Consider the following 17837-nt stretch of genomic DNA (forward strand, 5'->3'; position numbering starts at 1 on the left):
CAACAAGAGAAGCCACTGCAATGAGAAGCCCGTGCACCGCAATAAAGAGCAGCGCCCCTCGCCGCAACTAGAGAAAGCCCACACGCAGCAACAAAGACCCAATGCAGCCAAAACTAAAATAAAGTACATGAATATATAAATGAAGTACATGAATATATATAAAATAAAATAAAATAAAAAATAAAAAATAAGACTAACTTGCTGAAAGTCTAAGTCCAAACACTGAGGATGCATATGCAGGGCCTTCTTAAAACTGAGTGATTTTATGACCCAGGCTCCACCCACCACCAATTTTTTAAATAACAAAAATAACTCCTGCTCATTTTAAGAATTCAAGTAACACCAAAGTGTAAAAGTGAAAAGTTAGCCTCTTTGTCCCATCCAATCTCATTTCCGTAAAGCAACTGCAGTTACAAAATGGGATGATTTTTAGGATGCCAGACCCAAGTGGGAGAGGATGTGGACAGGAGTCAAAGGTGAGGGGGCCAGACTCCTGTATCATGCTGCCCTGGATCCAGATCTTTGCTTGCCTTGAAGGGCTAAAGCAACATGGCAAATTATGCACAAACGAACACACTCAGGATTGTAAAAGATGAAACTGTGACACCCTTTGGGTTTCCAGCCGCCTCTGGACTCCAGGGCCCAGTGTATTTATTTGTGCATAGCCCCTGCAAGCCAATTCCCCCTCCCAGGGTTCTGCTAACCCTAGCCCCCATCCATATCAGTCCTTTCAGGGACTTGTATATTTGAAAACCCTGCTGGTTAACCCAGATGAATCTCAAAATTGGTCTAATTGGTAGGTCTTCCCAGCACCCCCTCCACTGGCCAACACATCCTGCTCCAGGAGTTGACCCACCTTAGACAGTACACGGCGGGCAGGAGTGCAGGGCAGTAAGCAGGGTCTCAGCCTACACGGCTGTTTGGGAAGCTTTAGAGCTCTGGCCCCATATTTGCGCCTCCTTGACCCAAGGCAGGTCCAGAGGTCCTGGGCAGCAAAGAGCAAGTGGATTTGCCACAGGAGCACCAGCCAATTCAGTTCACTCTGCCTTCACTTCTCCCACCTTGGCAGATCATATAAGTGTTGGTAACCCTATGAGACTGAGACAAATGTCTTACTCAGGGAATACGCTAGCTCTTTCGTTCACTTGGACACTTTACCTTTTAACTCAGGAAAGCTCTGACTGGATACAGCATTGATTTTCTCCATATTTTCCGTATTGTAGGAGCAGAGAATGCATTTGATGAATGAATGAGTGAATGACTAAATGAACAAATAACTACATGGTCTCTGTAAGTTCCAGTTTTTTAAGATTGTCATTTTTTTTTTTTTTTTTTTTTTTTGGCCACACTACACAGGCATGTGGGATCTTAGTTCCCCAGCTAAGGATTGAACCTGCGCCCCCTGCACTGGAAGGCAGAGTCTTAACCACTGGACCGCTGGGGAAGTCCCAAGACTGTCACTTGTAAAACATCCTTCCATTCCCTGTCTTGGTTCAGGTCCTCATAATCTTTTACCTGTACCCTTCACCCAGCCCAGGAGTCTCAGCATTATACTTATACTTGCTCTTGGCAGCTTCCATCACTCCCACATTTTAGCTTCATCATCACAATCTGCCTTGGAGACCCTCAGACTCATCTCATTATGCTCTACATTCAACCATTCATTCATTCATTCAACAAACTTGTATTGAGCATCCACCATGTTTCAGGCACTGCTCTGGGTACTTGGGACGCATCGGTAATTTAAAAAGACAAAACAGGGCTTCCCTGGTGGTGCAGTGGTTGAGAGTCTGCCTGCCGATGCAGGGGACACGGGTTCGTGCCCCGGTCCGGGAAGATACCACATGCCGCGGAGCGGCTGGGCCCGTGAGCCATGGCTGATGAGCCTGCGCGTCTGGAGCCTGTGCTCCGCAGCGGGAGAGACCACGGCGGTGAGAGGCCCGCGTACCGCAAAAAAAAAAAAAGACAAAACAGGGACTTCCCTGGTGGTCCAGTGGTAAAGAATCCTCCTTCCAATGCAGGGGACCTGGGTTCGATCCCTGGTCAGGTAATTAAGATCCCACACTCCACGGAGCAACTAAGCCCACACACCACAACTACTGAGCCCACACGCCTCAACTAGAGAGCCTGCATGCACCACAACCACAGAGCTCACACGCCCTGGAGCCTATGCCTCAAGCTAGAGAAGAGAAAACCCACACACCACAACTAGAGAGAAGCCCGCACACCGCAGTGAAGAGCCCGCGCGCCTAAACGAAGATACCACATGCCGCAACTAACACCCAACACAGCCAAAAATAAATTAAATAAATAAATCTTAAAAAAAAAAAAAGACAAAGATTCCTGCTCTGCAAAAGCTCATATTCAAATATTTATGTATTTGAATACATAGGTTATGTGGTTAAAAAGTTAGATAAGAAAGAAAAAGGTAGAGCAGGGAAAGCAGGGTCAGAGTGCAGGCAGAAGGATGTTGCCAGGGACAGTCCCACTGAGAAAGTGAGCCAAGAAAAATCTTAAGAAGGTGAGGGAATGGGATAGGAGGGTAGCTGAGAGAAGAATGTTCTAAGTGGAGAGAACTGAGGTGGGAGTGTGTCTGGAATGTTTGAGAAACAACAAGGCGACCGGTGTCACTGGAGCAAAGTGAATGAAGAGAACAGTAGGAGACAGAGGTGCACTCCTCTGCGTCAGACCGCACAGGGCCTCGTGGGTTCTTATAAGGACTTTGTTGGAGGGTTCTGAGCAGAGGAGGGACTTGCTCTGACATGTTTTGAAAGAATCCCTCTGGCTCCTGTGTTAAGAATAGACTGCGAGGAGAAACTAACACACTATTGTAAAACAGTTATACTCAAATAAAGATGTTTAAAAAAAAAGAATAGACTGCGAGGGACTTCCCTGGTGATCCAGTGGTTAAGACTCTGCCCTTTCACTGCAGGGGGCACGGGTTCGATCCCTGGTCAGGGGAAGTCCCACATGCCATGTGGTATGGCCAAAAAAAAAAAAATAGAGGCAAACAAAATTCTATAGGGCTTCCCTGGTGGCGCAGTGGTTGAGAGTCCGCCTGCCGATGCAGGGCACGCGGGTTCGTGCCCCAGTCCGGGAAGATCCCGGCTGGGCCCGTGAGCCATGGTCGCTGAGCCTGTGCTCCGCTATGGAAGAGGCCACAACAGTGAGAGGCCCGCGTACCGCAAAAAAAAAAAAAAAAAAAAAAAAGAATAGACTGCGGAGGATGGAGGGGTGTGTAGACACAGAGGAAATTGTAGGAGGCTACTACGGCAGTAACCCAGGCAACAAATAACTAAAAGAAGGTCTGACCAGGATGGAGGCAGTGCAGGTGGTGAGAAGTGTTTGGATTCAATTCTGGATATAGTTTGAAGGCAGAGCCAACAGGATTTCCTGACAGATTGGATGTGAGAGGTGAGAGAAAAAGTAAAGTAGGACTCTCAGGTTTTAGTCTCAGCAATGGAAGAATGGCACCCTCATCAACTGAGGCAGGGGAGGCTGTGGGTAGAGCAGTTTAGGGGGTAAGATCAGATTTCGGGTGTGGACACGTCGACCTTGGGCTGTCGTTTAGACTTTTAAGTGGAGATGTCAAGTAGATGTCAACTGGATAAATGGGGAGATAGGTCTGAACTAGAGCTCATGCCTTCTCATGCTTTAATGAGTTCACTGACATCTCCAAAATCTGCTCTGACTTCTCCCATAAGCTTCAAGCTCCTGTATTCCACCGCCTACTTGACTTAATCGTTTAGCTTTCTAACAGACATCTCAAATTTAACATGTCCAAAACTACGTTCCTAGTTCTCTGTCTCCCTCTACAAAACACAAACAAATGAACAAACAGCAAAACTCAAAAAAAAAAAAAAAAAAAGGCAATTCCATTCTTCCTAAAACTTTAACACATCACTGACGGTTGCTTTCAAATTTCACATTCAAACCATCAACAAATCCTACTGGATCCACGCCCAGGCTAACTGTACCACCTTTACCAATGCACCCTAGTCTAAAGCACTATATCATCTCTTGCCTAGATTATTAACAGCCTCTGAACTCTGACAGTCTGTTCTGCACAACAACAAAACTGATTCTTTTAAGAGCTAAATCAGAGCATCTTATTCCTCTGCTCAAAACCCTCTAATGGCTCCACTATCATAGGGTGTGGTACAATTCACCTTTCTGCTCACATCCACTTTCATCTTTCCCACTCACTCCACTTCTATCACACTGGCCTCCTCCAACATGCCAAGCACACGCCTCTGCCTCAGGGCCTTTGCACTTGTGTTTCTTCTGCCTAGGAAACCCTTTCCCCAGATTTGCAAAAGGACTGCTCTTTCACCTCCTTCATATCTCTGCTCAAATGTTACCTTATCAAAAAAAATCTGCCCTGACTACTCTATAAAAAAAGTGTACACCTGATCTCCCTCACCTGGCTTCATTTCTCTCTGTTGCACTTATGATTATCTGACAATATAATATATAATACTTAATATTTAATATATATGTTTATTGTATGTCTCCCTTAACTAGAATTTGAGCTCCATAGTAGCACAGACTTTGTTTTGTTCACTTCTCTATCCTCAGTGCTTGGACCAGTGCCTGGCATGTAGTAGACATTCATTAAATATTTGCTGGATGAAGGAAGGAAGGAAAGAAGGCTGGCTTCTTTGGAGCTTAAGGGTTCATCATGACATCAGAAATTGACTGGAGAAAAAAGACCTCAGCATGAACTCTCTGAACACAAGTTCATAGCATAACAATACATACACACACACACACACACACACACCCTCAATAACCTGAAACCCATGAAAATGTACAACAAAGGGAGATGATGAAATATGCTTGTGGGGTGGAAAGGTATATAGCCATTAAAAACACTAATTATGAAGATAGTAAAATGTTTATGGTATGTTAAGCAAAAGTAGTAGATTGTGAAATAGAACAGCTCTCAATATACAATTATTGTGCTACTATAATCACAGCAATGCAAAATGCGTGCACACAGGAGAGCTGATGTTTAAAACAAATTATTGCGTTAGGCCTATTAATGGGATTGTGGTGGTTTTGTAATCTTTTTTTTCCTTCACAATTAAAAAAAAAATTCTTGTAGTCTTTTTTCCTTAAAAGGAACACGTTTTAACTCCCTGGGCACACTGGCTGAGGAAAATCCCAGCCCAGTGAAGTCAGCACCCAAGTTCCCCTAGAGACTCCAGCAAGTAGAAGAGGGGTCCTGGGCAACGCCTGTGCCGAGGGCTGCCCCAGAGGCTGAAACCCAGTGGTAAGTGAGGCATAGAGCGTTTGCATGACTAACCGGGGGAAAAAACCCACCAAAGAGTTATTTCTATTTAAGCGCAGAGAAATGGAGAAGTAAATCTACTTGAACCCAAGTTGGCTTTAAAACGAAACCAACGGTGCCCCTGGAGGGTTTTTTTGGGGCGGCGATGGAGGTGGGGAGGAGCTTCTGTAAGGAGAGAAAGTCAAGTCCAAGCTCTAATGACCCTCACTGGAGAACCAAACTCTTCCACTAGGGTCCAGATTCATGGGCCTTGGGCCCTCAGGAAGACCTCTGTGTTAGTGCCAAGGGTTCTGAATCTAGAAACCAACTGAATGTCTACTTTAGACAAGCTTTTTTTAACCAAACTAAGGTTATGAACACTGGTCATCATAAAAGATACAAAATTTCATACTAGAAAAGGCACATCAACCGCCAAATTGGAAACAATTTCAGGGTTGTCATGGACTCCCTAAATCCTAGACAATCTTACCCCCTGTACCCCCAGATTAAGAACTGTTGCTCGGTCTCAATAAATACGTTTTACATATAATGTGTACAACGTGGGCGCTGTTTTTCGTCTCTTGATAGGTTTGTGATGAATAAGTACCAACTAACTTAAAAGAAATACTGAATTCACAGACTTCGTTTCTGTTGATGTTATGTATGTTCTCCAGGCAGACAGTAAACTCCCCTGCAGGTCCAGGAGCATGTTAAAAGGGGTCTTCTATCCTAGGGGTCCCCTATCCCTGCAGCAAGGCTGTCGTCCAAGTGTCCTTTCCAAGAGAGTGGGTCCTGCCGCCTCTCCCCGGTCCCAGGGCCCAGGCATTGGAGGGCGCCTCTGCTTTCCGGGGTTTTTTCAGGGAAATGCTGCAGCCTCTGGTTGGCTCACCTGTATTTAAGTTTTACTCTTCAATTATCAGCGGGTTTTCCTGACGTAGATTGTCGGCGCGCGTCTAAAAGAGTAAGCAGCGCTGGTCTGAGCGCGTGGCGCAGCTCTCGAAGGCGTTCCGCGTGAGCTCCCCCGGTTAGAGCCCCGCGGGGCTCGGGCGTAGGCGGCCGTCACTGCTGCGGCGAGCCGCGGAATGTCCTGCCCGCGAGCTCCCCCTCCTGGGCGCGCCCGGAGGCCTGGCCGGACCCGGGAGTGCGCCCCCTGCCGGCCCGAGGGGCGCACCGGGCGCCGCGTCTTGGTGGCCATTGTCGGGCTCCGGCTTCCGACAGGCCTCGGCCTCGGGGGGAGCGGCGCCAGGCCCGAGACTGTGCGGTTCCTGGACACCCTTCTCCCCGGCCCGGCGGCTCGCGGATTGAAGGGGAGACTGGGAGGAGAGGGGCGCACGGCCCAGCGCATTCCCCATCACTTACGACTCCAGGACGATCCCCTTCCCGTCTCTCTACTCATTCCCTGAGATGCTCCAAGACCTGATTTCGACTTTGGCAACCAAACTTGGTTGGTTCTAGAAGCCCCGGGGTGGCTCAGTCTGGGACTCATCTGACAATAGTATCTGGCGCACAGTAGGTATGTGTGCATCTGCTGAATAAATATTTTATTTTTCATGTCTGAACTGTGTCTGCTTCAACAACACTTCAACAGTGAGCTCCTTGTGAGGAGTAGGTACAGTCGGTGATGTGCCGAGAAGGATCGGGGCAGCCGGGGAAGTGAGGGGAAATACGCGGGCCCAGGGAGCAGCTTCTGAGTGAGCCGGAAAGTCAGCGCCCAGAAGCTATCCGGGCGCAGCGCCTGGGTGCCGCGGAATTCCGGGCAGACAGCCAGAGCCACGGGCCATGGGCCCTGGCCCCTCCCTTAGTCTTGGGTGGTGTTGCCCTCTGTCCTTGCTGCCGCTACTCTCAGCCTCCTGAGCCTGTATCACCTGCAACCTTTGTTCACCTACAGAAAGAAGCGCCTTCCACTTTCTGCCTTAACTGAAATCGGGCTGAGGACATGACTTCCCTTGCTGATCTCTTGAGAGATGCCAACTCATTCCCATTGTCCACCTACCATGGAACAAGGAGGAGGGTGGTCAGCATCTTTCCACCTCTCACCGCCTCTTTTGGACCATCACTCTGAGTCTCCCTTCATTGGCACTGCCATCTTCCCACCTCCCAACATTCACTGGGAAATATTGCCATCAGCCTGGATAACTTAGTGTCTCTGTGGGTAATACCTTCTACATCTTAAAGTCTCCGACTCCCGTGTCCCCAATGAACTTTGCCCTTCTTGCCACTTAGGCCACTCATCGTTTGGCCACACTCTGAGCCTTGTCATCACCTTGAAGAGCTCCACTGTCTGACAAAACCCCCATTCTCCAAACATGGCCATACTTGTAGCTCTCCTTCCCTTCCCTCACCACCGCCTTTGTCTCCTTATCCTTCCTTCTTCTTTTTTTTTTTTTTTTTTTTTTTTTTTTTTGTGGTACGCGGGCCTCTCACTGTTGTGGCCTCTCCCATTGCGGAGCACAGGCTCTGGACGCACAGGCTCAGCGGCCATGGCTCACGGGCCCAGCCGCTCCGCGGCATGTGGGATCTTCCTGGACCGGGGCACGAACCCGTATCCCCTGCATCGGCAGGTGGATTCTCAACCACTGTGCCACCAGGGAAGCCCCCTTCCTTCTTCTTGTCAACACATACTGCTAGGCAGTGGTGGGGAAAATTCCTTTCCCCTTTGCACTGGGACCAGGGTCTCCAGTTCCAGCCCCCTGACATCTGGATTCTCTACCACACTTCCAAAGCTGCTCCTTCTAATGTCACGAGACTTCTATGTTGCTAAACTAGAGGGACACTTCAGTCCTTATCTTATTAGTCCCCTTCTCTACATTGACCACTTCCTCATTCTTGAAATTCTCTTCCCCTGGGGCTACCGAGACACCTGTCGCCTCCTCGTTTTCTCCTGTCTCCTTGGATGCTCTTTCTCCATCTTTGTCACTAGTTCCCTTTCCTCCATCAAACCCATAAATATTGTTGTTCTTTGGGTTTACTTCTCCTCTCATTTTACAAATTCTTCTCAGATTCTCTCTCTCAGGCCCAGGTTTCAATGATCACTCAAACGCCAATGATGCCCAAATCTAAAACTTGGGCATGGATTTATAGCTGATCACCCATTGGATATTGCCACCAGTGTACCCCTCAGGGACCTTAACCTTAATATGTCCAAAACTGAAATTTCTATTCTGTAACTTGAACTCCCCTTTCTCTTCACTAAGGCATCATACTCTGTGTGAAATGCCAGAGTCTAAGTTAAGACCAGCAGGTGCTGCCTCTCCCCTGGATAGAAAGGGAAACTTGAATAGTACTCATTATTACCAATTTAAGATGCATTAAAATGTCCCAAACCTTCCTTTTTTTTTTTTTTTTTTTTTTTTCTGTATGCGGGCCTCTCACTGTTGTGGCCTCTCCCTTTGCGGAGCGCAGGCTCCAGATGTGCAGGCTCAGCGGCCATGGCTCACGGACCCAGCCGCTCCGTGGCATGTGGGATCCTCCCAGACCGGGGCACGAACCCGTGTCCCCTGCATCGGCAGGCGGATTCCCAACCACTGCGCCACCAGGGAAGCCCCCTTCCTTTGATTCAGCACGTTGGTGAATATAATATTATTTACAATCCTATTTTCCTCTTAAAGTCCTGAGTTTTTCAACTGTAAATTCTTTTCCCACAGATGATTTCAGGGGGAAATATGGTGCCTTGGCCAGTTGCTCATCTTGGGTTGGCAGTTGACATGAGTCATGCAATACAGAGCAGGGTCTAGGTGAGCAGATACAGTGCATTTGTCTGCATGGTTAAAAATGAGTTTTGCTTTATTGCAGATATTCAGCTTTCTATGAGAAGAGGATGGGTCACATGTAAAGCTAAAAACAGATGTCCTATGAGAACACTCCAGGAAAGTGCCTAGGTTTCTGGGTCTTGTATTCTCTCCTGAACTGTGGGCTCTCAGAGGCAGGTCCCAGGCTCTCAGAGGCAGGTCTTTCTAGGACTGAGAGTTTCCTAGAAAGGCAGATGCAAGCTCTGGTAATGGAGCTTTCAAAACTAGCTGGGAGGGCTTCCCTGGTAGCGCAGTGGTTGAGAATCTGGCTGCCAGTGCAGGGGACACGGCTTCGAGTCCTGGTCTGGGAAGATCCCACATGCCGCGGAGCAACTAGGCCCGTGAGCCACAACTACTGAGCCTGCGCGTCTGGAGCCTGTGCTCCGCAACAAGAGAGGCCGCGACAGTGAGAGGCCCGTGCACCGCGATGAAGAATGGCCCCCTCTTGCCACAACTAGAGAAAGTCCTCGCACAGAAACGAAGACCCAACACAGCCATAAATTAATTAATTAATTAATTTTTAAAAAATCTAGCTGGGAGCAAAACAGTCCCTACTGACACAGCTCCCCTTGGGTATCACTGTGATCAAGAGATGCAGAGTAATCGGAGGTCTGAGAAAGAAGAAAGCTTGGATAGGATTAATTTAACCTACTCAGTCCATCATCTGTGTAAGAGAGACCTCTTGGAGCATGATGCAAGAAACCAAAAACTAACTAACTACTTTGAGAAAGAAAAACAGGGATGTGGGCTTACTGGAAGGATAAATGATTGTTTCAATAGCAACTAAACTAGAGGAATGGGAGGGAAACCCTGAGTTTGAGCCTCAGTCAGATATAACTGAAACCAAGGATTCAATATCTGGTGTCCTCTCTGCATGCTGGCTTCAACTTTTCCGACCAGGCTCCTCAGTGAGGCTGAGTGCCAATAGCTCCCTGGCCTTTCACATCCCACCTGCCCCTGCAGAGAGGAATTGGCTTAGTCTCTCTCTGCTCTGAGAAGGGACTCTGGCCTGGCTCAGGGTGGGGACTGACCCCCATACTGAAACCGTGCAGGCCCATGTAGGGGCCTTCCCAGTGACAGGCCCCTCTGTGTCCCTGCTGATTTTTGATTGGGAAAAGAGGCTATGGAAATACACTGTGACCTCCTTAGCCCTCCTTGTGGAACAAAGAACAGGTCCCAGCAGTTAATGTTTGGGGAAGTAAAGAATGCAGAAACAAAAATAGGGCAGTCAAGCAGGAGAGTAGCCATAACTTAAACAATAAATCAGTCACAGGGACCCCCAGTTCTGTTTCAGAGGTAAAAATAAGTCTGACGCACATCTTTAAGTTGTTCTGCAGATACTAAAATCCCCACCAGGTGGAGGAAGTTGACTGCCTGCTGACGACCAGCACGTTGCCCCCAGACCGGTTGGAACCAGAGAGTTGATGGTGTTGACTCCTGAAGTACCACCCTGTTACCTCGCTACCAACCAACCCGAAGGATGTACACAAGCTGATCACACACCCCGAAACCCCCTCCCGCATTCTGACTTTGAAAACCCTTCCCCAAAAGCCATCCAGGAGTTCAGGACTTTTGAGCATGAGCGGCCCCTTTCTCGTTGCTTAGCACCTGCAATAAACGCCATACTTTCCTTTACCACGACTCAGCGTCAGTAGATTGGCTTTGCTGCACGGAGGGCAAGCAGACCCAAGTTTGGTCTTGTAACAGTACCACCGATGGCTGGGCTGTGAGGAGATCTGAGAGCCCTCTTGAGTCAAGTGATCACAGGATCAATCAGCTATGCCAAGGAGACAGAGTCCCAAAGCACGGACCCACTCACTGGGCACCCACCCCATGTAATAAGAACACTTCCCAGGGCAGGCGGAAGTATTAGAACATTACAGTGACAATACTATAATTAGAATACAGGCATTCACCCCTAGCAAGGCTTGCTACATCATTGCTAAGTGTCTTTCAATCTTTACCCAAAACACAGTCAAATAGCCTTAACACATTGCCCATGCTAAGTTCAAGGGTTAAAGCACATGGGAACATGGCTGAGCCCTCTCTCCTTGCTCTGTCAGCTGCTCTCCCTCTGCTGTACTTCTAAGGCATCAACCCCTCTCATCTGTCCCAAGCTGCCTGAAAGTGTCTTCACAAGCTGCCCTCTGTATTTCCCTCCCTCACACCGTCTTATCTCTGAGTTGCTCTCTCTTTTTATTATGCCCAAAGGGAGAGCCTTGAAGTCGCCTCCCTGCCGAGGGAAAATGCAAACAGATGTAAATCTGCATGTGCTCCAGTTTCACAGAAGGAGCCTGGTGGTTCAGGAAGAATTTCCTTCCCAGACCAAGTGCGGAGGAAAGGGGGAGGGGGAGGAGCGCTCGTGTCGCAGACACCCCAGGTGGGTCCGGTTCTCTCCCTGGGTGAAGCCGGGGATTCTCTGGCCTCCAGATGTGCGAGCCAGTGCGGGTGAGCTCGTGGAACCAGTGTGACACACGACTGACAACCAGTGAAGCAGTAGATGGGGGCTGTGCCAGCCTGATCCAAGCCAGGATCCAAGCCTTCTGCCTCTGGCTTGCAGTTGAATTTGGTTTTCTACACAGACCCTTGTAGTTCTCTAAGATTTAGCTCTTATTCACCTTCTAGCTACATTGGTTAAGATCTTCCCCCTTTAATTTCAGCCTTTACATAGAACCTTCTGCCCCAGCCTGCTTGGCAAGCACTCCAGCCAAGATCATAACAGCAATACCCCGGGGGCTCAAGAGCAGTGGCCAAGGAATAAGATAGGAAGAGAAGCCGCCGCCCCTGCCAAAGGCGAAGGGATGCTTAGCTCCAAAGCACAGGCCTGCCCTCCACCTGCCCCAACTCCTGTCTCTGCTGGGGCTGCTCAGCGTTCAGGGACCAGGGGTTAGGAAGGGGCATGCAGGTGGCTATGCCCAAGGCTCAGGCACAGGGGCCTGAGCACAGAGGAGGCAATACCGGGAACACTGGAGGCAGGAGGATGGTACAGGGGACAGGAGGAATAGTGCCTGCAACTGGCCTGCTAACGGAGCAGACAGCAGGACCAGTGTTGCAGTAGGAGCGGACTCTGGGCTCTTGCCAGAAGAGGGGGCTTGGAAGAGGCCAAAGTTGCAATGGTGATCGAAGCTCTTCCCTCCTTTTCCTCCCGGAGTCATTTTCCTTGACTGACAAGGCCTAGGACCTATTATATATTTTTCTTTCATTTGTTCATTCATCATTATTTTCAACTCTTATCTGAACAAGAAGAAACAGAAATCCATATTTCTCAGCAGTTTATCACAGAATTGAAACCCAGAAATGGAAAACATGAACCTCACAAAATGAATCTGGGTTCCCAGTACAACTGGGCAACACTAGCTCACTTCCTCTCCTCTAACGCACAGTACATCCTTCCCATCACAAAATGCCCCACACAGCTCCATTCTCTGCACCCTGTTTACACTAATCCCTCTACCTAAGAAACCCTTCTATTCATATTTTATCCACTTGGCACACTCTTACTCATCTTTCCAGACCTAGATGAAGTGTCACCTCTCCTGGGAGCAGCGACATTCACCCCTCTCTCCACTGGATTAATTGCTTACCATTTTGTCCCCACAGTGGCCTATGCATGCCCTAAAAAAAGCACTTATTGGGCTTCCCTGGTGGCGCAGTGGTTAAGAATCCGCCTGCCAATGCAGGGGACACGGGTTCGAGCCCTGGCCCGGGAAGATCCCACATGCCACGGAGCAACTAAGCCCGTGCGCCACAACTACTGAGCCTGCGCTCTACAGCCCGCAAGCCATAACTACTGAGCCCATGTGCCACAACTACTGAAGTCGTGAGCCTAGAGCACATGCTCTGCAACAAGAGAAGACACCACAATGAGAAGCCCGCGTACTGCAACGAAGAGTAGCCCCCGCTCGCCGCAACTAGAGAAAGCCCACACGTAGCAATGAAGACCCAATGCAGCCAAAAATAAACAAAATTAATAAAGTTTTTTAAAAAGTTTTTTTTAAAATGCACTTAAGTTACTGTATATATAGTTAGATGTTTCTAATACCTCCACGTAAATGAGTGCAGTGGAGAGGGTGGGGGATTATCCTGTTTGTATTTGTACCTCAGTGCCTAGCACTACTAGTTAGTAATCCCCAGCACAGTGCAGGTCCTCAGAACACATGTTGATTGAAAAAATGAACCAAAGAAAGTAATCGACAAAGTAAAACTGGGTACAATTCTACTCTGTACTTCAGTCCATTGAATGTTGGAGCCAGGAGGGAATTTCCTGGCAGTCCAGGGGTTAGGATTTGGCATTTTTACTGCCGTGGCCCAGGTTCAGTCCCTGGTGGGGGAACTAAGATCCCGCAAGCTTCGCTGTGCGGCCAAAAAAAAAAAAAAAAGCTGGAGCCAGGAATCTGTTTGGGAACTAGGTCCTCTGCCTTCTCCAACGTCAATATTCCCTCCACCTCTCTGAATGAAGAAGCATAAATACCATCCTTTCTAAAATTTACATGTCAAATACAAATTTAAGACTCCTCGCTGGTTTTTATCTCCAGGGTCTTCATTCAAAAATAGCATCTTTGGGACTTCCCTGGCAGTCCAGTGGTTAAGGCTCTGTGCTCCCAATGCAGGGGGCACGGGTTCAATCCCTGGTCCAGTAAGTAAGATCCCTCGTGCCGCACAGCACAACCAAAAAATAAGCATCTTTGACCTCATAGCAATAGTGTATGCAGACAGGAAAACAGACTGCACAGTCTAATTATTGTCTAAATCACCAGGCTGGGTAAGTCTCTTTAGCTGTTAATAAAACTGTGTGTTTTCTAATCCTGTTCAGCAGAGGTTAAGTCTATCAGCGGAATTCTTTCTGGAACTGCTGTGCGTGGTGCTTCACACCAAAAAAACACTAGAAAATTGATGCTATAACCACACATAACCAGAAAAAATGAGGCAGGCGAGGGGGGGATGCTGAGGAGTCTGCTGCCGTCACACACACACACACACACACACACTCGAGTCTTGACACAGCAGGAGCCTTAACAAAGGGATTTATCAGGAAACCTAGAATCTTTGGCATACGTTTCTCAGTCATACAACACTTAGAATATTTAATTAATGGCTGCCAGTTTAGAGAAATGTGTTGCACCACTCAAGCTCTTTTAATTATAAGCAACAGAAACTCACCTCAGTATAGCTTAGGACAAAAAGAGGAATAAATACAGTAATGGAACCAAACTAAGATTGGCTTCAGGGACTGATAACACTGTCAGATCTTGCTCTCCTCATTTCTCAGTTCTGTGCTGTTTCATTTTCTCCTCCTGCAATAGGCTTTTTCCAAGCAGTGGAAAGTCTGGCTTTCCCATCTTTGCCAACATGTTAATAGAAATTGGAGAAACTTCAGGGTTCCAGGAAAAACTCTCTTTGACCCAGCCCAGATCACATAGGTGCCCCTGGATTCAAGGGACTAGTCTCATTACCAGAAATTTTAGGGCCCACAGGTGTGATCACTGGACAAGTCTCTGCAATCTGGCTGACTTGCCCAATTTGTACTGACTGCACATGCTAATAACTTCAAACATTTTTAAAGTGTATTTTTTCTGATTACAAAATAAAGGCTCATTGTTTAAAATATAGAAGGTTCATAAAGGAGAAAAGAGTGGGAAATATCCCACAGTCTCACCGCTCAAATGACAGTCATTGTTAGGTCTCCATTCTTTTAATGCTTTTAAAAAAAATCCCTTATACAATTTTGCTTCCTGATTTTTTTTTCACTTTAACATTATAACTCAAACATTTCCCTAAGTCATAAAAATTCCTTGAAACTTTGCTTTAAATGGTTATATAGTATACTCTCTGTGTACTTCTCTCATTTAGAAGGAAAGAATGCAGTGGGGTAGGGCGGCACTCCTCGCACGTGTGTGCATCTGTGCACAGGCACTTTCACTTCACGGGATTCGATAAGAGGCCTCAGACTGGATCCCCCTCCCCCATTTCCTGCATTTCCCCCAAACACTTCCAAACTTGTCTCATCCACACTCATTCTTCCTCTGCTCCAGACTCAAAGGACTTGCTATGAATTGGGCTAGTAGTAGTTCAGCCAAACACTTTAGGTCTGAACACTGAATCTTTGTACCTATATCATCTGGGAAATTTGTTTTACCCCTCTAAATATCATGTGTAAAATGGGGATTTTTGTGTAGAATTCTTATAAGGATTAATGACATTATGTATGGAAAACATTTAGCACATAATAGGTGATCAATAAATGATAGCACAAGACCCAACGATTCCTCTCCAACTGTATGGCCTTCTCCTCCCTTGCCCTGCTTTTTCAGCCATGTTTCTTAAAAATAATTTTTACTTGCTGTCTCAACTTGCCCATCTCCCATTTATATCCAACTCACCGTATCTGTCTTTTGTTCTCCCTCCATTGACACTGCTTGCCAAAGATCTAGTGAACTTCAGAAGCATTCTTTGAGTCATTTCTTAATCTTTTCTGCATACAGTCACAGTTAACCAGTTTCTCCTTCAAACCTCTCTTGGTCTGCCTGATACCAGAGTCTTCCCAGTTTTCCTAATTTTCATACTGTTCCTTCCTGTTCTCCTTTGCTGCCTCACTCTGCCCTTTAATTAGTGTTGCCCTCAACTTTCATGTGTCTGGAAAAAGCATGACTCTTTGCTATGAGATCTGAGTTGAAATTCCAGCTCTCCTACTTACCAAATTGAGTTCCTAAGTTACTGAACTCACCTGAGCCTCCATATGCTAATCTGTGGAAAGGTAATTCCTCTCCTAGATAATCAACCTAAATGGAGTCATTGTACACTGAACCTGCATTTCCCATTGGTGTAATGGATTGGTAGCCATAAACTGGAATTCCAGGCCTAGAAACTCATTTCATACCTCAAGAATGTCAAAACTCAAAACAAAGAATATGCTCTTCAAAATATTTATTAACCATATAAAACTAAACAATATGAACTAAAATATAAATGTTCCTCTGAGGCATTTTTCTTCATGGGCTGGACTGGCCGAGGTTTCTTAGACTCTTAGTTTAACGAAGTTTGGACAGAACATGCCATCTTTTCCTGGTAACTCTTCCTAGAGCATACACAGATATTTTTCCTTACTCCAGAGACCTTTGAACTGCATTGAAAATTAGGGTCATCTGCCACAAAGAAAAAAAAAGTTCAATGACATTCAGATAAAAGCCTCTCAAAGTTTTTGAAAGTTAAATGTTGGGAGAGGGACAGTTTCAATGATATCTTACTCTTGCATTTATATAAAAATCTACTTTGCTGAGCCTGAGAAATGTCTAACAGTACAACCAGGTTTGCAGGAGAAATGTCTAGATCCACTCACTCCGCAATGTCAATCAGTTTCAGTGATGCTTTTTACAGTTACACAAATGCCTTCAAAATACTGAGGCAGTTTCCTCCAAATTCCTAGTTCCAAGCTTCAATTATGATTTTCACAATATCCAAAACACTTCCAAAATTTCTTTTCATCCATCCTGTTTGTTGATTGCTTTAACTGGCCTTTAATAATTTCACAAATAAAAACATCATAAGGATGCAACAACTTTGATGTTGGCTAAAGTCAGTGAGATGCTTTGTGGATATGAACTAGGGAGGAAGAAAAACTAATGTCAGGATGCTGCTGCTTAAGAATTAGGAGACAGCTTAAAGAATTACCCAAACCCAGCTGTTACCAATTTTTTAAATACCATTTCTTGCCCTCTGGAACAGAGTAAAAAAATCAAAGCTTAAGAATTGGCTCTTCAAAAGACATTAATTAGTTCATTAATTAAAGGGGATTGCCTTGGATTCTTGGCAAGATAAAGGTAAGGCAACAGTTTCAATTTGTAGTCAGCTGCAGTATGGGATTCCTCCTACTCAACTGCATAATCAATATTTTAAAATTTTCTTCCTCACTGAAGTTAGCTTTCCAAAAAAGTAATTTTATCAGTGTTAAATATCTGTCTCAAACAATAACAGGCCTTTGCATTTTAATTTTTCTGGGAAATTCCTCAATGCTTCCATATTAGCACTTGCAGCTGATTCTCCAATTCTGACCTTATGCTAACAAGTTCTTATTCCATTATAAAAACAAACAAAACCTGTTCAATGTGCAGTGTTCCCATCTAATGAAATCTAACAAGTTCTCATTCCACTATAAAAACAAACAAAATCTGCTCAATGTGCAGTGTTCCCATCTAATGAAATCCTATCCCCTTGTTTCCATGCATAGACCTCCTAGTTCAGGCCCTCCTTAGTTTTACACTGATCTCGTACAATGGCTTTGAAGCCAATCTAAACCTAATTCCCACGATCCATGATCCATTCTCTAACCTGCCACCAGCATCTTCCCAAGGTGTAGGTACATAAATTGTCCTTTGGGCCATCCCTCCAACATAGCACTTACCACATCTTATTGTCATTTTGTGTTTACATGAATCTCCTCTACTTTATCCCAAGTCCCTGGTGGACAAAGACTGTTTCTTTGGTCTACCAGTTAGTACATAAAAGGCACTTAACCTAAGTATACTGTATTGAAAATAAGCCCAACTCATATCAGCTTTCCGAGAGCCTAAGAATTCCTTCTTTGAAAATCAGATTTTTTTCCTACTCAATCTACTACTCTTAAACAATATGTGAAAAACTTACTGCAAATCTTGATGAAAAACACCATCTGATTTTTTTCTTTGAAGCTAGTGCACTAGAAAAATGCACCTTAATGACTTAGTGATGCTCATAAACACCAATTATTATATTTCTTATAGCTTTGTCCTCAGTGGCTGTAA

This window comes from Kogia breviceps, chromosome 7 (assembly GCF_026419965.1).
Source record: "Kogia breviceps isolate mKogBre1 chromosome 7, mKogBre1 haplotype 1, whole genome shotgun sequence".
Lineage (NCBI taxonomy): Eukaryota > Metazoa > Chordata > Mammalia > Artiodactyla > Physeteridae > Kogia > Kogia breviceps.